Consider the following 24,709-nt stretch of genomic DNA (forward strand, 5'->3'; position numbering starts at 1 on the left):
ATAGAAAGCTCCCACAAACAGCAAAGTGGTCATGGTCAGATAATGTGGTGTTGGTTGGGGGATAAATATTGGCCAGGACACTGGATGTAACCATCTGAAACAGTGCCATGGGATCTTTTACATCCACCCGGGCAAGCAGCACTGGTCCAAAAGACAGCACCTCCAACAGTGCAGCTCTCCCTCTGTATTGAACTGTAGCATTGGCCTTGATATTTAGGCATTCCATTCGCACGCTACCTGTAGCTGCACAGTGGCCTTAACATCTGGATGGCTTCAATCTTTATACACAAACACACTGGGGGATGGATCTTGTGTGACCAAGCATCATTTTGTGAGTGGGACTCTATCCTATGAACTCAGAGGTCGCGATGCTACCTGCTGAGCCACAAATACCATCAAATCTAGCCAGATACAGTTACCCAATCACCAACAGTGCAGGAGGAGGCCATTCGGCCTATCAGGCCTGCACCAACAACAATCTCACCCATGCCCTATACCCACAACCCCACATATTTACCATGTCTCTAAGGTTCGATTTAGCATGGCCAATCAACCTAACCCGCACATCTTTGGTGTTAAGTGGGGAAAGCTGGTGACACTCTCACCTCTGAAGCATGGTCTTGGTTTTAAGACCCATCTGAGGCTTGAGCAGGCTGACCCTCCAATGCAGTACCGAGGGAGTGCTGCTCTGTCAGAGGTGCCGTCTTTCAGATGAGACATTGAACTGAGGCCCTGCCTGTCCTTGCAGGTGGACTTAGGAGACCCCATGGCACGATTTTGGAGAAGGCTAAGAGAGAGACAATATTTATCCCTCACACAACATGGAAAGAGCATTATCTGGCCATTATCCTGTTGTCATTGGTCGGACCTTGATGCGTGCAATTTGGGTGGGGCACCTCCTTCTGAGGTGAGGAGAAATTTCTTCACCCAGAGGGTGGTGAATGTGTGGAATTCACTCCCAAAGAATGAAGTTGAGGCCAAAATGTTTAGTGATTTCAAGAAGAAACTAGGTTTAGCTCTTGGGGGCTAAATGGATCAAGGGATATGGGAGGAAGGGGGGTTCAGGATATTGAATTTGATGATCAGCCACGATCAAAATGAATGGTGGAGCAGGCTCGAAGGGCCAAATGGCCTCCTCCTGCTTCTATTTTCTATGTTTACATTTCAACAGTGACTCCGGTATGTGGATAGAGTCACCCCACCTCTTTCTTCCCTATCTCAAATCAATTCCACAGTCTTTTTTCCCAGGGTTGGGGAATCGGGAACTAGAGGGCATAGATTTAAGGTAAGAAGGGAAAGAATTAATGGGAACCTGAGAAGCAACTTTTTTACACAGAGGGTGGTACGTGTGTGGAATGAACTGCCGGAGGAAGTGGTTGAGGCGGAGACATTGACAACATTTAAAAGGCATTGGGACAGATACATGGATAGGAAAGGTTTAGAGGGATACGGGCCAATTACAGGCAAACGGGATTAGCTTAGATGGGCTCTTTGGTTGGCATGGACCAGTTTGGACCAAAGGACCTGTCTCTGTGCCATAGATTCTATGATTCTATGAAATCAGCAAAAGTAAAACTCAGGAGATATGCCATATGATGTAATATGACCACAGCTAATGAAAGGAGAGGAAAGGGAATGGAGAGAGAGGGGTAAAAAAAAAGAAAATGAAGCATGAAAAATGAAGAGATAGCGAGAAATCCAAATGAATAAAGAATGATTAGAAATAGTTAGATCTGGCAAAAGGAAAATAATGGCTTCATATTTAAACTAAAGGTAAACGTCAGAAGGAACTAAGCAAGAAGGAATGGTTTTTAAGAATCCATTCACTCATTACTTAAACTTAACCAATGTTTGAAATATGAGTTTTTTAAAAAATTGAGATATTAGTTACAATTTCTTACAACCTCAATATATATATATAGCTATATATAAAATACAATACAATACAACCCCTGCAATGCAGAAGGAGGCCATTCAGCCCATCGAGCTGCACTGAACACAATCCCACCCAGGCCCTATCCCCATAACCCCACATATTTAACCTGCTAGTTTCCCTGACACTAAGGGGCAATTTAGCACGGCCAATCCATCTAACCCGCACATCGTTGGAGTGTGGGAGGAAACCGGAGCAGCCAGAGGAAACCCACGCAGACACGGGGAGAATGTGGAAACTCCACACAGACAGTGACCCAAAGGCAGAATCGAACCCAGTTCCCTGGCGCTCTGAGGCAGCAGTGCTAACCACTGTGCCACCTGTTGCAGTTCTGTACTTTTTCACTGGTTCTATTACAGATTTCCACTGCGCCACCGTGCCGCCCCCGTCTCTGTTAAAGGAATTGTTTAGAAGTACGTCCTTGTGCTCCGATTGCTAACGGTGGGTTTTAGTCACTATGCCATGACAAGTCTCACACTTTGATCAAATTGAGGTCTAAGGAATGAGTAATAGTGCACACAACTTTGCGTTTCCTTCGGCAGATCAGGGAATCTTTGCTGTTTGTTTTCCCCCTCCTCCTCCGCTGAGAGACTGAGTTCAACAACCAACTTGGGCAACCCTTATCATTTAGCAATGGACGGCTAAGGGGCTCCGCACTCCACGTCGAGTATGTCAGGCCAGGAGGCGCTCCCATCCTTAGCACCTGCTATGGCCATGTTGGAAAGAGATGAAAGTTGACTCAATCTGTTTGGCCACGTCATGAACACAGCATGCAGTCCTGGGGTGGAACTCAAAGCCAAGACCTGTGACCCAGAGACAGGGACAGATGCTGACCACTACGTCACGAGACCACCGTCCTCAAAACTTTAATAACAGGTTGTCAAATAGCAAATGGACAAATCTACAACAAATTGCCAAGAAATTGATTCAATCTGCGGTGCAGATAACTTTACAAGCTGGCTTTGTTTCAAAAGACTCAGAATTAGTTTAATAAATCTATCAGAAACTATCAAGTGTTACATGTCCGTTTACCTTCAGAACTGATAATTCTGCCTCCATAACTACAATGCCTATACTTTTAACAAAATACTCATTTTATTAGATTCTTAGGTATTATTGATGCTCTATGAAGTACCATTTAAAACAAATTATTTATTTTAGCAATGATTTTCTTTAAATTTCCATCTGAAGTTGAATCAAACATAACTTTCATAAATTTCAAAGACTATTACGACAGACACAAGTTGATTGTCTCAATCCAAAGTGTAGCCAGCTATAAACTGACACTGAAAATACTTTAGTTTATTTATTAGTGTCACAAGTAGGCTTACATTAACATTGCAATGAAGTTACTGTGAAAATCCCCTCGTCGCCACACTCTGTCACCTGTTCAGGTACACTGAGGGAGAATATATCATGGTAAATGCACCTAAGCAGCACGTCTTTTGGACTGTGGGATTTAATTGGAGCCCCCCCGGAGTAATCCCAAGCAGGCACTGGGAGAACGTGCAGACTCCACACAGTCACTTCACACAAACAGTGACCCGAGGCTGGAATTGAACCCTGGTCCCTGGCGCTGTGAGACAGCAATGGTAACCACTGTGCCACTGTGCTGCCCTTATAGCAATAATGTTATTTTTAAAAATTCCTGTCTGAAGGTAAATCAAATGTAACTAAATGATTTTAAAGGCTGTTACGGCCGCAGGTAAAAGGTGATTGCATACACATATACTCTGTTTACACTTCCCACTGCCTTGGCAAGGCAGCCAGCATAATTAAGGACCCCACACACCCCAGACATTCTCTTTTCCACCTTCTTCCATCAGGAAAAAGGTACAAAAGTCTGAGATCATGTACCAACCAATTCAAGAATACTGCTGCCATCAGACCTTTGAATGGACCTACCTCGTATTAAGTTGATCTTTCTCTACACCCTAGCTATGACTGTAACTTTACATTCTGCACTCTCCTTTCCTTCTCTATGAATGGTCTGTATAGCATGCAAGAAACAATACTTTTCATTGTATACTAATACAAGTGACAATAACAAATCAAATCAAATCGAATACAGTCAAAGCATAGCAAACTATGAACTGACCCTGAAACATGATATTATGATACATTTAATAAGTTGATTCCTGGGCATCAAATATTGCTGAAGTCAAAGTTCGGTTTCACCTACCTTTGCTGCCTTGGTGTCTGTCCTTGCTGAAGACAATGATGTTTTGGTGGTATTCTGTAGCATTCTAATGACACTGGATGATGTTTTATACATAGCTACGCCTCCTCATACCAAAAATGGATTACGCCAATCCAAACCATCGGTTTGCTGATGACACAAAAAAAATTCTTCCATTTCTAGGAAGACTCACGACAGAACAGAAAAATTGGAAACTCCTCAAGCAGGTTAATAATGACTCCCACTGTTTGGTTATTCATCAAATAGGCATTAGCTCAAGCCAGTGAGAATTAAGTAACAAGTCCCTTCCTGTCCTATCCCCTGTCTTTCACTCTTCCCCCACCCACGGGGATCACCACCACGAGAAAAAACGGAATTCCATTCAAAAATGCCATCTTGGGGGTCTCCGTTTTCACAGAGACTGTCTCGCTGCTACACTGCCCAGTCTCCCCTTCAGTCGCCACCCCATCACCTGCAAGACCCTTTATTCAGCGTCATCCGACCCCCGTTGCTTCTCCCTCTGTCTCTGCCACTGCTTCCAACCTTCTCTTTCACTCGGTTTTTCAAAAGAAAGAAACGGAAAAGTAAATCCGTGTTTTTAGCAAAAAAAAAAAGGAGGGCCATTCTCGGACTCCCCCATCGGAAGCAGGATTGAGAGAAGAGGGAATCGGGAACAGCCGAAGAAGCGGTAAAACCTTGGCGAGTTAGGTGCGTGTACCAATGGCGGGTAGGGAATAGATACAAGCTGCTGTAAAAGTGTGAGGATAACGCAATTCTGTCTTTTCACCTTGCAGAAAAAATGAACACCAGGGCCAGAATGTTACGGACATTCACGCCGGCGGGATTTTCCCATCCCGCTGCAGTGAACGGAGATTTGGCTGGGTGCCGAATTCTCCATCCTCGCCAGAGTGGGAGCGTGGCGTGAATGGCTGGTGAGATTGCTACCCATGAATTGACCATTCACAGCCCCCAAGTTTCCCAAAGCAGTTGACAGCCAACGCAACGCGTTATTTTTCTTGAGGACGTTTGCGCACAGCAAGATCCCACGGTGTGATAGTGACCGCATCATCCCTTTTCTTTTCAGCCGTTGCTTAAAGGCTAACTAATGGTCCAAGCTGCTGATGAGGACTCACCCTGCTCTCCTTTGAAGTCGCACTGTGGGGTTGTTTTCCGTCCACCTGAGAAGGTGGCCAGGGCCTTGGCTTAATGTCTCATTCCAGAACCGGCAACTCTGATAATGCAGCGTTCCCTCAGGACCGCACTGGGAGTATCAGTCTGGATTACCGGAAATACCGGCGTATAAGTCGCCCTTTGAAGTCTTGAAAATCCATCCAAAAACGGGGTGGGGGTGGGGAGGGGGGTGTGAACTTATACGCCAAGTATAAAAGTGTGAGTGTGGGTGGTCGCCATTTTGAAATGTCATTGACTTCCAATTCAAAATGTGGGCTGCCCTATATTCCAGCTCCACACCCCCCCCCCCTCCCCGCACCCCCATTGTAACGCAGCTCTAATCCCCTGTTTGATCCTTTGCACCCTGTTATAAGGTCATGGTTACCGTTAACACGATGACCAACTTACTCTTAGTAAGGTCCTCCCAACAGCACAGATTCTTCAGTACTTCACTGAGAGACATTAGCCTGAATTTCACACTGTCAGTCTCTGGAGTGGGACTTGAATCCATATTCTTTTGACTGAGTGGGTGAGAATGATTAACCTCAACCATGAGTTGACAGATTGTTGACTTGAGTTTGGAATGCACCTCACAGACTGGGTGAGATGCGCCAACTTTATTATTGGGAAAGCTGGAATTCCCCTTGGCTATTCTCAAATCTCGTTGTCAGTGGGCACGTGCCACACAATGTGCCACCTCCCCCTCGCCCCTCTGCGTGGGCTTCCTCCAGGTGCTCCAGTTTCCTACCACAGTCCAAAGATGTGCGGATTAGGTTGATTTGGCCATGCTAAATTGACCCGAATGTCAGGGGATTAGCAGGGTAAATAGGGCCTGGGTGGGACTGTAGTCGGTACAAACTCGATGGGCCGAATAACCTCCTTCTGTACTGTAGGGATTCTATGATTCAGAAATCTCACATGACTGGTTGGTGCGGGAATTGGAAAAGAGTCATTTTCTGGGAATTGGGGTGAAGGCACGCTATGGGGACAGGGAACAGGAGCTATTTGATCTTGAAGTTCTGCGGAGTCCACTCTGCCAGGCCAAATGAAGTGGAGTCGACGCAACACCTGCCCGAGCTTGCAAAATTGGAGATCACATTCCAAATCCTCACGGCGGAGAAATTGGCAACGCTGGAATGGATAACCGGCTACTGAAGGGGCAAGTCAGGTGTCTCCTTCTCTTAGCCCATCCCCATTAGCTCTTGTAAGGCACCATGCTGATCTTCCACTCAACAGTGGTTCCTCGGAATGCCCAATGGAGGTAAAAATACTCACTTAAACTCCTAGATTGGAATCTAAATGCCCTGAGAATACTGGGACAGCGTTCCAACAGAACTGAATTCCCCCTCATATTCTGATCCTGCCATGTGTGAAAATGTACCATCATGCCCTCTCCATCCTGAGGGATTTGTCACATGTGTTCTGTGGGTGTTTGATGTTTGGGAGGGAACCTGGAACAAGATCCACTGTTCCTCACCCTCCACACGTACTCAGTCACCTCAGAGTGTGGATCTCACTGCCACTGGGGCTAGTTGAGGTGAATGGTGCAGATGTATTCAAGACGTAGCTAGATGGGCAAATGAGGGAGAAAGGAATAGAATCAGTGCAGAAGGAGGCCAGTCAGCCCATAAAATCGGCACCGACCACAATCCCACCCAGGCTACAACCCCTTAACCCCATGTATCTACACTGCTAATCCTCCTAACACTATGGGGCAATTTAGCATGGCCAATCAACCAAACCTGCACATCTTTGGACTGTGGGAGGAAACCGGAGCACCTGGAGGAAACCCATGCAGACACGGGGAGAACATGCAAACTCCACACAGACAGTGACCCGAGACCGGAATTGAACCCGGGTCCCTGGCGCAGTGAGGCAGTAGTGCTAGCCACTGTGCCACCGTGCTGGCCCATACGTCAACAGGGAGGACTGAGAGGAGATTAGTTTGAAAATAGGCACAGGCATGTTGGCTTGAAAACCTGTTTTGGTGCAATAAATGATTTGCAGCTTCCCAAGTAGTCATTCTTCAATGGCGAAGGTAGATAATCATAGAAACCCTACAGTGCAGACAGAGGCCATTGGGCCCATCGAGACTGCACTGACCCAACAATCCCACTCAGGCGTGGTGACGTTCACGAGGGGTCATAGGTTCAAGGTGAAGGGGGGGAGGTTTAACACAGATATCAGAAGGACATATTTCACACAGAGGGTCGTGGGGGCCTGGAATGGGTTGCCGGGCAAGGTGGTGGAGGCGGACACACTGGGAACGTTTAAGACTTATCTAGACAGCTATATGAACGGAGTGGGAATGGAGGGATACAAAAGAGTGGTCTAGTTTGGACCAGGGAGCGGCGCGGGCTAATTGTTCCTGGTTTCTCGTTTCAAGGCTTCATTCTATGATCATCTTGCTGGTGCCAGTACAGAGCGAGACTGCGGATAGTTGGGAACCTGTCTCGGGGGCAGGGAATTCATATGGTGTTCGTGGAAGTGGAAATGACTAGGGTTGGGAAGCATTTCCCGATCGGGGCCATTGTGATCTCCTGGACTCGTTTCGATCGCCTCAGGGGGTCGGAGAGGAATTTCCCAGATTTTTTTTCCCCATATTGGCCCTGGGGTTTTTCACTCTGGGTTTTCGCCTCTCCCTGGAGATCACATGGTCTGGAATGGGGGGGTGGGGGTAAGTTAATAGGTTGTAATGAACAAAGCATCGTAGCTGTGAGGGACAGCTCGGGGATAGGATATTGGTATGTAGATAGGCTGGAAAATTGGGCGGGGATCCTGGATTCAGGATTCAATCCTGGACCGGGGAGCGGCGCGGGCTTGGAGGGCCGAAGGGCCTGTTCCTGTGCTGTATTGTTCTTTGTTCTTTGTTCAGGCCCTACCCCCATATCCCTACATATTTACCCACTAAACCCACTAACCTACACGTCTCAGGACACTAAGGGGCAATTTAGCATGGCCAATCAACCTAACCCGCACATCTTTGGACTGTGGGAGGAAACCAGAGCACCCAGAGGAAACCCACACAGACACAAGGAGAATGGACAAACTCCACACAGACAGTGACCCAAGCCAGGAATCGAACCCAGGTCCCTGGAGCTATGAAGCAGCAGTGCTAACCACTGTGCTACCGTGCCGCCCATAATAACGCAAATAATGTTTGACCAGCAGTCAAATAACTATGAGGAAACATGGAAGTTCAGCCAAGTCCTCTCACCCTATCATCCACAGCTGCAATTTCTCACTGGTGCCACTAGATGGTGATGTAAAGGGGGAAATCGACCTCCCTTCACTCTGCGTCAGCTCAGAGACACTGAGATAATTCCAGTTCCCGAGTCTAATGCCAGCAATTAAACCAGGGAACTTCCGTGTTTATACAATTAAATGTCACGACTCATTAATTACATTTATGCACTGACTCATTGGAAAAGGCCTTCAATAACCAAGAGTAAAGATCGAAAGTGCTGGGAAAACTCAGCAGGTCTGGCAGCATATGTAGAGAGTTAATGCTTCAAGCCCAGTATCAGTTCTGAGTTTTTCCAGCACTTTCTGTTTTTATTTCAGAGCTCTAGTATCCGCAGTGTTTTGCTTTTATTTTAATAACCATTGTACTGGTTAGCAATGGAAAGAGCAGGAGAGACAGAACAACTTGCATTTATAAAGTTCCTTTCACAACCTCAAAACATCCCAAAGTGCCATACAACCCATGAAGTACTTTCCAAGTGTAGCCACTATGGGATGTGGGCATCGCTGGCAAAGGCCAGGGTTTATTGCCCACCCCTAATTGACCCTGAACTGAGTGGCTTGCTTCAAAGTGGCATTTAACAAATGGGCAGCACGGTGGCACAGTGGTTAGCACTGCTGCCTCACAGTGCCAGGGACCTGGGTTTAATTCCCGGCTTGGGTCACTGTCTGTGCGGAGTCTGCATGTTCTTCCTGTGTCTGGGTGGGTCTGCGTGGGCCGCAGCTGGAATACTGTGTGCAGCATCGGTCCCCTTATATGAGGAAGGATATATTGGCCTTGGAGGGAGTGCAGAGAAGGTTCACCAGGTTGATACCAGAAGGCACTTAATGACCCGGCCTCCACAGCCTTCTGTGGCAAAGAGTTCCACAGATTCACCACTCTCTGGTTGAAGAAATTCCTCCTCATCTCTGTTTTAAAGGATCGTCCCTTTAGCCTGAGGTTGTGCCCTCTGGTTCTAGTTTTTCCGACTAGTGGAAACATCCTCTCCACGTCCACTCTATCCAGGCCTCACAGTATCCTGTAAATTTCAATAAGATCCCCCCTCATCCTTCTAAACTCCAATGAAGAAGAAGGCAAGAAGTTGCGGAGGGATTAAAGGGTGGGTTGAGCTGGTTTTTTGCACAGATCTTTAAGTGATGCTGCTGCTGTTGATTCTGGCGACATGTGTTTGATGAAGCCAGCGATGACGCTGTGAAAGCCTAGCCATGGTGACAGACGAAAAGCTATGATCTGGATTTAGCACTAACTGGGCGGGATTTTCCGGCCGCGCTCACCCTGAAACCGGAAAATCCCACCCAAGACCAATGGACCTTTCCATTGTCCGCCCCTCGCCTGCTCCGATTCCTGTGGCGGGCAGGATGGGAAAATTCACCCCACGACGTGAGAAGGGAACAAAAAGGGAATACAAGTGGTAGATAAATAGTGAAGCAAAAAGAACAGAGTGCGTGGCCTCCACATCAGTAAACTGACTCTAACTTCAGAATGTTGCTGCATTGATGGATCACCTCCGCTCCCACAAACATCTCCAATTTTAATCACTCACCTTTAATAAGAACATAAGAACTAGGAGCAGGAGGAGGCCATATGGCCCCTCGAGCCTGCTCCGCCATTCAATAAGATCATGGCTGATCTTTGCGTGGACCCAGCTCCACTTACCCGCCCGTTCACCATAGCCCTTAATTCTTTGACTGTTCAAAAATTATCTACCGTTGCCTTAAAAACATTCAACGAGTCACCTAGTTACAGGAAGGATGTAAATAAGGTTGAAAGAGTGCAGAGAAGGTTCACAAGGTTCACAAGGATGTTGCCGGGACTTGAGAAGCTGAGTTACAGAGAGACATTGAATAGGTTGGGACTTTATTCCCTGGAGCGTAGAAGATTGAGGGGAGATTTGATAGAGGTGTATAAGATTTTGATGGGTATAGATAGAGTGAATGCAAGCAGGCTTTTTCCGCTGAGGCTAGGGGAGAAAAAAACCAGAGGGCATGGGTTAAGGGTGAAAGGAGAAAAGTTTAAAGGGAATATTAGGGGGGGCTTCTTCACGCAGAGAGTGGTGGGAGTGTGGAATGAGCTGCCGGATAAAGTGGTAAATGCTTTTAACTTTTAAGAAAAACTTGGACGGGTTCATGGATGAGAGGGGTGTGGAGGGATATGGTCCAAGTGCAGGTCAGTGGGACTAGGCAAAAAATGGTTCGGCACAGACAAGAAGGGCCAAAAGGCCTGTTTCTGAGCTGTAATTTTCTATGGTTCTATGGTTCTATGGAGGTAGCCTCAACTGCTTCACTGAACATAGAACATAGAACATTACAGCGCAGTACAGGCCCTTCGGCCCTCGATGTTGCGCCGACCAGTGAAACCAATCTAAAGCCCATCTAATCTACACTATTCCAATATCATCCATATGTTTATCCAATGACCATTTAAATGCCCTTAATGTTGGCGAGTCCACTACTGCTGCAGGCAGGGCATTCCACGCCCTTACCACTCTCTGAGTGAAGAACCTACCTCTGACATCTGTCCTATATCTATCACCCCTCAATTTAAAGCTATGTCCCCTCGTGCTCGCCATCACCATCCGAGGAAAAAGGCTCTCACTATCCACCCTATCTAATCCTCTGGGCAGGGAATCCCACTGGGCAGGGAATTCCACACTGCAGCTGCCTGACTCCTGAGAGCTGGAATTCCCACCCTGAACCTCTCTATCCCTCTTTCCTTAAAGACACTCCTCATCTCTTTGATCACGTTTCTGGTCACCTGGCTTAATACCTCCTTACTTGGCAAATTTTCTTCAAATCGCAGAATTGTTACGGTGCCGAAGGAGGCCATTTGGCCCATCATGTCTGCTTCAAATGAGCATCATAATTCAGTGCCATTCCCCTGCCTTTTCCCCGCACCCCTGCACATTGTTTCCATTCAAATAATCATCCAATGCCCACTTGAATACTTCGACTGAATCTGCCTCCACCACACTTCCAGGCAGTGCATTCCAGACCCCAACCACTCGCTAGCTGAAAAAGACGCTCTCGTGGGGCACAGATCAGCTAGACAGTCAATATATTTTCCCAAAGGTAGGGGAGTCTAAAACTAGAGGGCATTGGTTTAAGGGAAGAGATACAAAAGTGTCCAGAGGGGCAATTCTTTCACACAGAACATAGAACATAGAACATTACAGCGCAGTACAGGCCCTTCGGCCCTCGATGTTGCGCCGACCAGTGGTACCAATCTAAAGCCCCTCTAATCTACACTATTCCAATATCATCCATATGTTTATCCAATAACCACTTGAACGCTCTCAACGTTGACGACTGCTGCAGGCAGGGCATTCCACGCCCTTACTACTCTCTGAGTAAAGAACCTACCTCTAACATCTGTCCTATATCTCTCACCCCTCAATTTAAAGCTATGTCCCCTCGTGCTAGCCAACAGCATCCGAGGAAAAAGGCTCTCACTATCCACCCTATCTAATCCTCTGAGGGTGGTGAGTGTCTGGAACAAGCTGCCAGAGGTAGTAATAGAGGCGGGTACAATTTTATCTTTTAAAAAGCATTTAGACAGTTACATGGGTAAAATGGGTGTAGAGGGATATGGGCCAAATGCGGGCAATTGGAACTAGCTTTGGGGTTTAAAAACAAAAAGGGCGGCATGGAGAAGTTGGGCCGAAGGGCCTGTTTCCATGCTATAAACTTCTATGACTCTATGAACTTGGGATTTCCCTTTTTAACACCGTTAAAGGCGGTAACTCAAGTTGTTGTTGGATGGCCCAGATTGGAAGGGTAACAACACTTTGCTTGTCAACAGCCCCTCCAGCCCCGTCCACACCTGCATCCAAACTGAGGCAGGAGGGATAGAGGCAAACTGATAAGGAACCATCATACCTTATTTTTGGACCACACCCATTTCCCATTCACAGAGTGATTTATATTCGTAAAGGAATTTGAAAGTAAGGGGAAGCACACTCGGCACGGTAGCACAATGGTTAGCACTGCTGATTCACAGCTCCAGGGACCTGGGTTCGATCCCCGGCTTGGGTCACTGTCCGTGTGGAGTTTGCATGTTCTCCCCGTGTCTGCGTGGGTTTTCTCCCACAGTCCAAAAATGTGCGGCTTAGGTGGATTGGCCACGCTAAATTGACCCTTAGTGTCCTGGGATGCGTAGTTTAGAGGGATTAGTGGGTAAATTTGTGGGGATAGGGCCTGGGTGGGATTGTTGTCGGTGCGGACTCGATGGGTTGAATGGCCTCCTTCTGCACTGTAGAGTTTCAATCCTCTGATATTTTTTCCCACAGTCTGGAGCTTCAGGGGGGCTGGTTGGAAATAAGGCCCATTAGGCCTGAACACCAATCGTTACAAAAACATTAGGGGGGAGGTGGCCTCGGAACTATTTCTGGTATTGAGCAATGGATTCTACAGGCCCAAAAACTGTGAACACATACGTTTAGGAAAAGAAAAGCGCCAATTCCTTTCCTAAAGGGCATGAGTGAACCAGTGGAACTGGTTTCAGTTCCAGGTGAAATTGCCTTTGAAACATCCTGGCTCGGCAGAGGTATTTGCCCGCTGTTGCTCTGCACCACTCGCCCAGTTGGTGGGGCCTGTACTGAAGAATCATACAATCATAGAATCCCTACAGTGCAGAAGGAGGCCATTTGGCCCATCGAGTCTGCACCGACCACAATCCAACCCATGCCCTATTCCCATTACCCTACATATCTACCCTGCGAGTCCCCCTGACACTAGGGTCAATTTAGCATGGCCAATCCACCTAACCCGCACATCTTTGGACTCGGTTCAAAACAAGGGAACAGAGTAAGAACTTGGTAGTTTCTCCAACCAGCTCACTGGGCCAACCACATCTGAACAGTCCCAGTGGTGGTTTATGAATGGGGCTGTCCCTCAGTCAGCATGAATGAGTAGCTTCACTTGGCGAAGGTTCAGTGAGATCAAAGGGAAGGCAAAGATATTTAATACAGGCAGGAATGTCAGATTGGAGGGACAGCAAAAGAGGTCTTTAAACATCGGGATATTTGTTGGACAGAACATAAAAACCTCAGGAATGCTGAATAAATGGCAAAAATATCTTTCTGTACTAGATCGTGTATGAATTTCAATCCTGCTGCAAGGCCAGGTGGATCAATGACTGACGACTGAAACAAACCATATCTTCCTCCAAGTCTCATAGTAATTAAGGTTTACAGCATTGACACAGGCCCTTCTGCCCAACTTGTCCATGCCAGCCTTTTTTTACCATTAAGCTACTCCTAATTGCCCACATTTAGCCCATATCCCTCTACACCCATCTTACCCATGTAACTGTCTAAATGCTTTATAAAAGACAAAATTGTACCCACCTCTACTACTACCTCTGGCAGCTTGTTCCAGAAATTCACAACCTTCCGTGTGAAAAAACTGTCCCTCTGCACCCTTTTGTATCTCTCCCCCTCACCTTAAACCTATGCCTCTCGTTTTAGACTCCCCTACCTTTGGGAAAAGATGTTGACAATCTACCTTATCTATGCCCCTCATTATTTTATTGACCTCTATAATATCACCCTAAGCCTCCTACGGTCCAGGGAAAAAAGTCCCAGTCTATCCAACCTCTCCTTATAACTCAAACCATCAAGTCCCAGCAGCACCCTAGTAAATCTTTTCTGCACTCTTTCTAGTTTAATAATATCCTTTCTATAATAGGGTGACCAGAACTGTACACCGTATTCCAAGTGAGGCCTTACTAATGTCTTGTACAACTTCAACAAGTCGTCCCAACTCCTGTATTCAATGTTCTGACCAATGAAACCAAGCATGCTGAATGCCTTCTTCACCACTCTGTCCACCTGTGACTCCACTTTCAAGGAGATATGAACCTGCACCTCTAGATCTCTTTGTTCTATAACTCTCCCGTACGCCCTACCATTAACTGAGTAAGTCCTGCCCTTGTTCGGTCGACCAAAATGCGTCACCTCGCATTTATCTAAATTAAATTCCATCTGCCATTCATCAGCCCACTGGCCCAATTGCTCAAGATTGCAGTAGGCAGAAAACAGATCGTACTCGACCAGACCAGGCTTCCAAATCAAAACTAAATATCTACAGTTAAATGTGATTCTGTGACTGGACAGCCCTTACTGAACAATTCTGAGTGCGCTAATAGCTACGCTAACAACCAATTTAAGATAACTAGTTGCGTTTATATCATGGCTCATTTGAACGATATAGGGAAGGCGATGGCCTTGTGGTATTATTGCGAGGCTGTTAACTCAGCTAATGTTCGGGGGACCCGGGTTCAAATCCCGCCATGGCAGATGGTGGAATTTGAATTCAATAAAAAAAAATAGCTGGAATTAAGAATCAACTGGTGACCAAGAAACCATTGTCAATTGTCGGAAAAACCCATCTGGTTCACTCATGCCCTTTAGGGAAGGAAATCTGCCATCTGTACCTGGTCTGGCCTACATGTGACTCCAGAGCCACAGCAATGTGGTTGACTCTCAACTGTCCTCCAAGGGCAACTAGGGATGGGCAATAAATGCCCATGTCCTACAAATTAATTTTTAAAAAATACATTCAGACACAGGGACCAGTTCACTGCAAACATGTTTGCAGCTTTTTCTGAGCTACCTAGGAGTTTGGGGAGTCTCTAGTTCCCTGTTACTTTCTTGCAGTCCCATCACTTCAAATCTTCAAGCTCTATCTTTAGATTATCGCCATTTAAACGCTTTCGTTATAGGACTACCATTTCAGCAGGTCATGTCCGGTTTAGCAAGTGTTGCCTGAATAAATGTTGGTGGAATATGGATAGCAGCCCATGAGGCTGGCGCCAGTGGCACAAAAGCAGAAGAGGCAGAGACAAAAACCATGGCAACAGCTCAACCATTCAGTGTCAATTAAGGGCTATGGGGAGAGGAATTAAGGGCTATGGGGAGAGAGCGGGTAAATGGAGTTGAAATCAACCATGATTGAATGGTGGAGTGGACTCGATGGGCCGAATGGCCTTACTTCCGCTCCTATTTCTTATGGTCTTATGGTCTTATCAACTTGTCAACCAATCAGCACTCTTTTCTGCTGTAGTATAATGTGAGATGACAGTGGGATAAAGAGCGAGACTTCGGTGAAGAGAGCGGGGAATAAAGAGCAAGGTTTCAGCTTGGAGAACACTGCACTTTGTGAATCCCAGGGAGGGAGGTCCGGTAGGAGGGAGAGAGGGGGACGGTAGGAATAAGAACATAAGAACATAAGAACTAGGAGCAGGAGTAGGCCATCTGGCCCCTTGAGCCTGCTCCACCATTCAATAAGATCATGGCTGATCTTTTTGTGAACTCAGCTCCACTTACCCGTCCGCTCACCATAACCCTTAATTCTATTGGAATGGTGTACTGCAATCAGAACGGTGTACTGCAATCGGAACGGTGTACTGCTATTGGAATGGTGTACTGCAATCGGAACGGTGTACTGCTATTGGAATGGTGTACTGCATTCAGAACGGTGTACTGCTATTGGAATGGTGTACTGCTATTGGAACGGTGTACTGCTATTGGAACGGTGTACTGCTATCGGAACGGTGTACTGCTATCGGAACGGTGTACTGCTATCGGAACGGTGTACTGCTATTGGAATGGTGTACTGCTATCGGAACGGTGCACTGTTATCGGAATTGTGTACTGCAATCAGAACGGTGAAGCAGCAGGGCTCTGAAAGCTTGTGATTCCAAATAAACCTGTTGGACTTTAACCTGGTGTTGTGAGACTTCTTACTTCTGATTCAAAGCAAGGCATCCATTAAGTTTCCATATCTGTATACTGATGAGGGTATGAGTGAATGCTAATGGTAGCATCTCCCAGTCCTGTGACGTCAACAGCCATGAAGGGCAAGAGTGCCAATTGTTTCTTGGTAGTGCTGGAGTATTACTGAAAAAAGAAATTGGGGGAGATTTTCTGCCCCCATTTGTGGTGTGGGGAGTGTGTTGGGGGAGGGGGAAGGAGGGGAATGGCACCAGAATCAAGTCGGACTCCCAAAATGGCTTTTACGCCAATGCAATTTCCCTGCCTTCTTAACTCCCCCCCCCCCGCCAATAAAATAAAATGGATGAATTCGTTGCACAGCTAGATGCAAAGGGGTATGATATCGTTGTCATTACAGAGACGTGGCTGCAAGGTAACCAAGGATGGCAAATAAGCCTTGAGGGCTATTCAGTGTTTAGGAAGGACAGACAGAAAGGAAAGGTGGAGTTGCATTGTTGATCAAAGATGATATTGATACGATATTGAGGAAGGATATTAGCATAGATGATATGGAATCTGCATGGGTCGGGTTAAGAAGCAACGAGGGGAAAAACATTGGTGGGGGTGGTATACAGATCATCAAACTGTGGTGGTATTGTTGGGAAAAGCATTAGACAGGAAATAAGAGATGTATGTGCTAAAGGAACACCTGTGATTATGGGCAATTTTAATCTGCATGTAGATTGGGAGAGTCAAGTTAGTCACAGTATAATAGAGGAAGAATTTCTGGAGTTGACACGGGATGGTTTTCTGGAACAAAATGTTGAGGAACCAACAAGGGAGCAGGCCGTCTTGGACTGGGTGTTGTGCAATGAGAAAAGACTGGATGGCAACCTCGTTGTGAGAGAATCTTTGGGGACAGGTGACCAGAATATGGTAGCATTCTTTGTCAAGGTGGATAGTGATGTAATTGATTCTGAGACCAGGGTCCTGAATCTCAATGAAGGGAACTAAGAAGGCATGAGGAAATGAAGAAAGACAGTGGACAGGCAATCACAGGCATTTAAAGAACAAATAGGTTAACTCCAGAAAGTTTTATTCCTGTTTGGCGCAAGAGTTGTAAGGGAATTGTGGCCAAACCATGGCTTACAAGTGAAATTAGAGATAGTATCAGATTCAAGGAAGAAGCATACAAATTGGCAAGAAAAAGCAATCGGCCTGAGGATTGGGAGCAGCTCAAAATTCAGCAAAGGAGGATCAAGGAATTGATTAAGAAGGGAAAAATAGAGTATGAAAGTAAGCTAGCGGGGAACATAAAACCTGACTGTAAAAGTTTATATAGATATGTAAAGAGAAAAAGATTGACAAAAATGAAAATAGGCCCCTTACAGTCAGAAACGAGAGAATTCATAACGGGGAATAAAGAAATGGCCGAGGAATTAAATTCGTCCTTTGCTTCAATCTTCACAAAGGAAGACATAAATAATACACCAGAAGCTCTGAGAGAAACATGTTTTAGTGAGGAGCCGAAGGAAATCGGCATTAGTAAAGAAATGGTTTTGAGGAAATTTATGGGAATGAAAGTGGATAAATCTCCAGGTTCTAATAATCTTCAGCCGAGAGAACTTAAGGAGGTGGCCCTGGGAATAGTAGATCCATTGGTGGTTATTCTCCAAAATTCTTTGGACTCTGGAATAGTCCCTACAGATTGGAGAGTAGTTAATGTAAGCCGCTTTCAAAAAGGGAGGTAAAGAGAAAACAGGGAACTATAGCACGGTAGTGCACGGTAGCACAGTGGTTAGCACTGCTGCTTCACAGCTCCAGGGTCCCAGGTTCGATTCCCGGCTCGGGTCACTGTCTGTGTGGAGTTTGCACATTCTCCTCGTGTCTGCGTGGGTTTCCTCCGGGTGCTCCGGTTTCCTCCCACAGTCCAAAGATGTGCGGGTTAGGTTGATTGGCCAGGTTAAAAATTGCCCCTTAGAGTCCTGGGATGTGTAGGTTAGAGGGATTAGCGGGTAAATGTGTGGGGGTAGGGCCTGGGTGGGATTGTGGTCGGTGCGGACTCGATGGGCCGAATGGCCTCCTTCTGCACTGTAGGGTTTCTATGATTCTATGATTTCTATGATATAGACCAGTGAGCCTAATGTCGGTACTGGGGAAGTTGCTAGAGTCTATTATCAAGGATTTCATAACTTAGCGTTTGGAATAATAATCAGACAAAGTCAGCATGGATTTACAAAAGGGAAATCATGCTTGACGAATCAATTGGAATTCTTTGAGGATGTAACTGATAGACTTGACCAAGGAGAACCAGTGGATTTAGACTTTCAGAAGGCTTTCGACAAGGTCTCACAAAACAGACTACTATGTAAAGTTAAAGCACGTGGGATTGCAGGCAATGCTTTGAGATGGATTGAAAGCTGGTTAGCAGATAGGAAGCAAAGAGTTGGCATAATTGGGTCTTTTTCTGATTGGCAGTTCGTGACGAGTGGGGTTCCGCAGGGATCTGTTCACATTATATATTAATGATTTGGAAAAGGGAACTGAATGTATTATCTCCAAATTTGCAAATGATACAAAGTGGGAAGGTGAGCTGTGAGGAGGTTGCAGAGATGCTTCAGTGTGATTTGGACAGGCTGAGTGTGTGGGCATATGCATGGCAGATGCAGTATAATGTAGATCAATGTGAGGTCATCCACTTTGGTAGCAATAATAGGAAGACAGATTATTCATTGAATCATGGAATCCTAGAATCCCTACAGTAAGGAAGGAGGCCATTCGGCCCATCGAGTCTGCACCGACAATAATCCCACCCAGGCCCTATCCCCGTAATCTAACATATTTACCCTGCTAGTCCTCCTGACACTAGGGTTAATTTAGTATGGCCAACCAACTTAACCTGCACATCTTTGGAGTGTGGGAGGAAACCGGAGCACCCGGAGGAAACCCACGCAGACACGGGGAGAATGTGCAAACAGCACACAGACCTGAGGCCGGAATTGAATCTGGGTCCCTGGCACCGTGAGGCAGCAGTGCTATTACTTGAATGGGTTTAAATTGAGAGAGGTGAATACTCAGCGAGACCTTGCTGTCCTCGTGCATTAGTCGCTGAAAGTAAGTGCGCAGATAGTGCAGGCAGTAAAGATGGCAAATGGTATGTTGGCCTTCATAGTAAGAGGATTTGAGTATAGGGATAGATAAGTTTTGCTGCAATTGTATAGAGCGTTAGTGAGGCCACATCTGGAATATTGTGTGCAGTTTCAGTGTCCTTATCCAAGGAAGGATGTCCTTGCTATCGAGTGAGTGCAGCGAAGGTTTACCAGGCTAATTCCTGAGATGGCAGGGCTGTCATATGAGGAGAGACTAAGTCAGTTAGGATTATATTCATTGGAGTTTAGTAGATTGAGAGGGGATCTCACCAGAAGTGGTGTCAGGGGGACTAGCGAGGGTAAATGTCTAGGGTGATGGGGCCTGTGTGGGATTGTGGTCGGTGCAAACACGATGGGCTGAATGGCCTCCTTCTGCACTGTAGCATTCTATGACACTATGATTCTATAATCCCATAGAAACTTATAAAATTCTAACAGGGTTAGACAGGATAGATTCAGAAAGAATGTTCCCAATGGTGGGGGAACTAGGGGTCATAGTTTGGCGACTGTACCACCATGCCAACCCATCCAAATGTAGGTTAAAAGAGAAGGTTTTAGAAAGCTTTTGAAAGGGTGTAAGGAGATGGGAGGATGGTGGGAATGAGCAAAGATCTTTCAGGGCATCAGAAGGTTCCCAATGATTGAGGGGTAGGGAGAAGGAAATAGCTCAGTAATGAAGCAAGAAAGACTTGGGGCTAGATTTTACGCTCAGGGCAGGAGCCCCAGTGTAAATTTCAGGGGTGAGCAGCCCTCGGCTTAGGCAACTTGCCCCACTTTAAATTTTTGGGTGGTGTCCCTTTAATTAGCATGAGGCGGGGCTTCGGTACATCTCCAGGGGAACGTCCCCCTTCATAGAGTTGCCGGCCAATCGGAGGCTGGCAGCTCACCTGAAGAAGGAGCGACACTCCGAAAGCTTGTGCTACCAAATAAACCTGTTGGACTTTAACCTGGTGTTGTGAGACTTCTTACTGTGCTTACCCCAGTCCAACGCCAGCATCTCCACATCATGGCTCTGCACACCAACAGCTTCATCAGGAGTGGTGGCCACTGCTGGTACTGCGGGTGGGCCCAGGAGGTGGCGTCTTTTGAAGTATGAGGAATAGAGCAAACTCCCTAAAACAGCGATATAATAATGACCAGATAATCTGTGGGAGCCCACAGTGCACACAGAAACAAATGGCTTTCGGACTGACTTGAGTTTAACCTGAGCCAATGTGAAAGACAGGAAAAAAACAAGAAAAGAATGAATTCGCATTTCATAGAATCAGACAATCGTAGGAAGGTTACAGCACAGAAAGAGGCCTGTCTGTGCTGGCTGTAAGAAGAGCCACACAGCCTAATCCCACTTTTCAGAATCTGACCTGAAGCCTTGGAGGGTACAGGTAGGGCATATGGGGTGGCACAGTGGTTAGCATTGCTGCCTCTCAGTGCCAGGGACCTGGGTTTGATTCCCAGCTTGGGTTGCTGTCTGTGTGGAGTCTGCATTATCTCCCCGTGTCTGCGTAGATTTCCTCCAGGTGCTCTGGTTTCCTCCCACAGTCTGAAAGACGTGCTGGTTAGGTGCCGGTTTGGCCATGCTAAATTCTCCCTCAGTGGACACGAACAGGTGCCGGAGTGTGGCGACGAGGGGATTTTCACAATATGATTTGCTTTTTTAAAAATTTGTTTTACTATTGTCACAACTATTGGTATACAGTGAAAAGTATTGTTTCTTGCACGCTATGCAGACAAAACATACTGTACTTAGGGGAGAAGGAAAGGAGAGAGCGCAGAATGTAGTGCTACAGTCATAGCTAGGATGAGAAGGAAGATCAGCTTAACATGAGGTAGGTCCATTCAGAAGTCTGGTGGCAGCAGGGAAGAAGATGTTCTTAAGGGAGCTTTACTCTGTGTGAGATTTGAAAGTAATTGATGCTGACATCAGCACGGAAAACTGGGAAAATAATCCAATTCCCAGTATTGAAGAGCTCTTCAATGCACAAAAGTTACCCAAAAAATTATCATCTTAAAATAGGAACTTTGAGAACCATTGGATATTTCTCAATTCACAGTATTCCTCAGAGACAGCAAGAGAAAAATCACACATTCAAATTCCCCCTCCAACTTTCAAAGATTTCAATGTCTTTGTGCATCAGATGGGGATTTCTTTCCTACTTCTGCTTGGTCACTCAAAAGGTTTTGTCACCTGCCCTGAGAACATTTACCTGCCCCACTGAACATTTCAGCACTCTCGTAACATTATCAAAATTTTGATTTGATTTGGTTTATTATTGTCACATGTATTAACATACAGTGAAAAGTATTGTTTCTTGCGCGCTATACAGACAAAACGTACCGTTCATAGAGAAGGAAAGGAGAGAGTGCAGAATGTAGTGTTACAGTCATAGCTAGGGTGTAGAGAAAGATCAACTTAATGCAAGGTGAGTCCATTCAAAAGTCTGACGGCAGCAGGGAAGAAGCTGTTCTTGAGTCGGTTGGTGCGTGACCTCAGAGTTTTGTACCTTTTTCCCAACGGAAGAAGGTGGAAGAGAGAATATCCGGTGTGCGTGGGGTCCTTAATTATGCTGGCTGCTTTGCCGAGGCAGCGGGAAGTGTAGACAGAGTCAATGGATAGGAGGCTGGTTGCTATTGGCTACCATTTGGCTAGAGTCGAGAATAAAAAAGGCATGGATAAGCAAACTTTCTTTATCAACTCTGACTTGTTTAGGATCCCATCCTCTTGAAAATTAAAGTGTTTCGCTAATATTTTTATAAATGTTTATAAAATGGAGGCAGTGGCATAGTGGTATTGTCGTTGGACTAGTAATCCAGAAACCTGGGGTAACGCTTTGGGGACCTGGGTTCAAATCCCACCATGGCAGATGGTGAAATTTGATTTCAATATAATTCTGGAATTAAAAATCTAATGATGACCGTGAAACCATTGTCGATTATAGTTTAAAACTCTTCTGGTTCACAAATGCCCTTTGGGGAAGGAAATCTGCTGCCCTTACTTGGTCTGGCCGACATGTGACTCCAGAGCCGCAGCAATGTGGTTGACTCTTAAACGTCTTTAGGGGTGGACAATAAATGCTGGCCCAGCCAGCGACGCCCACATCCCACAAAGGAATAAAAAAAATCATTGAGAGAAACTTAACAGTACGTCACTGTTGCCTCCATAATATGATCAAGTGTGGCATACATTTAGTGTTGCTGCCTCACAGCGCCTGGGACCCGGGTTCGATTCCCGGCTTGGGTTGACTGGCTATGTGGAGTCTGTATGGGTTTCCTCCGGGCGCTTCGGTTTCCTCCCACAGTTGGAAAGACGGGCTGGTCAGGTGCATTGGCCGTGCTAAATTCTCCTTCAGTGTACCCGAACAGGCGCCGGAGTGTGGCAATGAGGGGATTTTCACAGTAACTTCATTGCAGTGTTGATGCAAGCCTACTTGTGACACTAATAAATAAATAAACTTGATAAAATAATGCTCCATAAATACATCTCACCAATTGGCCCAATTTCTCTGGAGGTATTGGTTGACGCAGGGAATGTTGGTTAAGACTCCACAAATACTCGTGCCTCTTGGGATCACAAGATAGCTCGAGAGAAAGAAGGCCTCTCATCTTGATTCACCCGTTCACAGTGTAATAATCTCAATGATGGCCAGTCTGACCGGAGGATTACTTGTCTCGACGGTAAGGGTTGTCTGGAGGGACATGCTCCCCTCTTTTTTTAACCACTAAGCTAGTCCCAATTGCCCGCTTTTGGCCCTCTATACCCATCCTACTGTCTAAGTGCTTTTTAAAAGACAAAATTGTACCCGCCTCTACTACTACCTCTGGCAGCTTGTTCCAGCCATTCACCACCCTCTGTGTGAAAAAATTGTCCCTCTGGACCCTTTTGTATCTCTCCCCTCTCACCTTAAATCTATGCCCTCTAGTTTTAGACTCCCCTACTTTTGGGAAAAGATATTGATTATCTAGCTGATCAATGCCCCTCATTATTTTCTACACCTCTATAAGATCAACCCTAAGCCTCTTACGCTCCAGAGAAATAAGTCCCAGTCTGTCCAGCCTCTCCTTATAACTCAAACCATCAAGTCCCAGTAGCCTTTGCGGCTACAGTGTTCAGGTCAAGTCCCAGAGTCCTTCAACTGCCAACCTAAGTGGAATCAGCTGGTTTGAAACCCCCTCACTACTCCTTCCCTATGAGTGAGCCTCCACTCACTTAATAGGGGAGCTTGTACTCTACAAGGCCCGTGGGGAGATCTATTGACGATTCCCCGTGGCCATCATAATACACAGTAATCCTAGCTCCTCCACGCCCTCAGTTTGAAAACACTTACCCGAACAGTCTCATTTTGATTTTCATGGAAGGATAATGCAGCACTCCCTCGGCGCTGCTGTGACCTGACAAACTCGATTGTGTGTCCAGATCTGATTGTGGGGCTCAAACACGCAAACTGCTGAGCAAAATGATTCAGAAGCTAAGAGCAAGTAAAGCAGTGGTTCAGGTAGGCTGCCAACAGATGTCACAATAGTAAGAAGCACATCTGGCAGAACTGAATTATATCAGCAGACTTTCCACTCCAATGGTTAAGTTTTTAAAGTTTATTTATTAGTGCAATGAAGTTACTGTGAAAATCCCCCAGTTGCCACACACCAGCTCCTGTTCGGGTACACTGAGGGAAAATTTAGCATGGCCAATGCACCGAACCTTTCGGACTGTGGGAGGAAACCAGAGCACCCGGAGGAAACCCATGCAGACAAGGGGAGAACGCGCAGACTCCACACAGACAGTGACTCAAGCTGGGAATTGAACCCGGGTCCATGGCACTGTGAGACAGCAGTGCTAACCCCTGTGCCACCGTGCTGCCTGTGACCGGAGATATGGAATTGTGGGAAACTGGACACTGCCAACCAAATATGGTCTTTGGGTAGATAAAAAGAAAGAAGCCTTGCACTTCTCGAGTACCCATTACATCACAAACACTTCACAGTCAATGAAGCACTTTCTGTAGGGGAAATATAGAAGTCACTGTCAGCGATCTTATACATAAAAACATAGAGGATAGGAGCAGGAGGAGGCCATTTGGCCCTTTGAGCCTGCTCTCCATTCATCACGATCATGGCTGATCGTCCAACTCAATAACCTAATCCTGCTTTCTCCCCATAACCTTCGCCCCAAGTGCTATATCCAGCCGCCTCTTGAATACATTCAATGTTTTGGCATCAACTACTTCCTGTGGTAATGAATTCCACAGGTTCACCACTCTTTGGATGAAGAAATGTCTCCTCACCTCCATCCTAAATGGTCTATCCTGAATCCTGAGACTGTGACCCCTGG

Source organism: Mustelus asterias, chromosome 1 (assembly GCF_964213995.1).
Source record: "Mustelus asterias chromosome 1, sMusAst1.hap1.1, whole genome shotgun sequence".
In the NCBI taxonomy this organism is placed as follows: domain Eukaryota; kingdom Metazoa; phylum Chordata; class Chondrichthyes; order Carcharhiniformes; family Triakidae; genus Mustelus; species Mustelus asterias.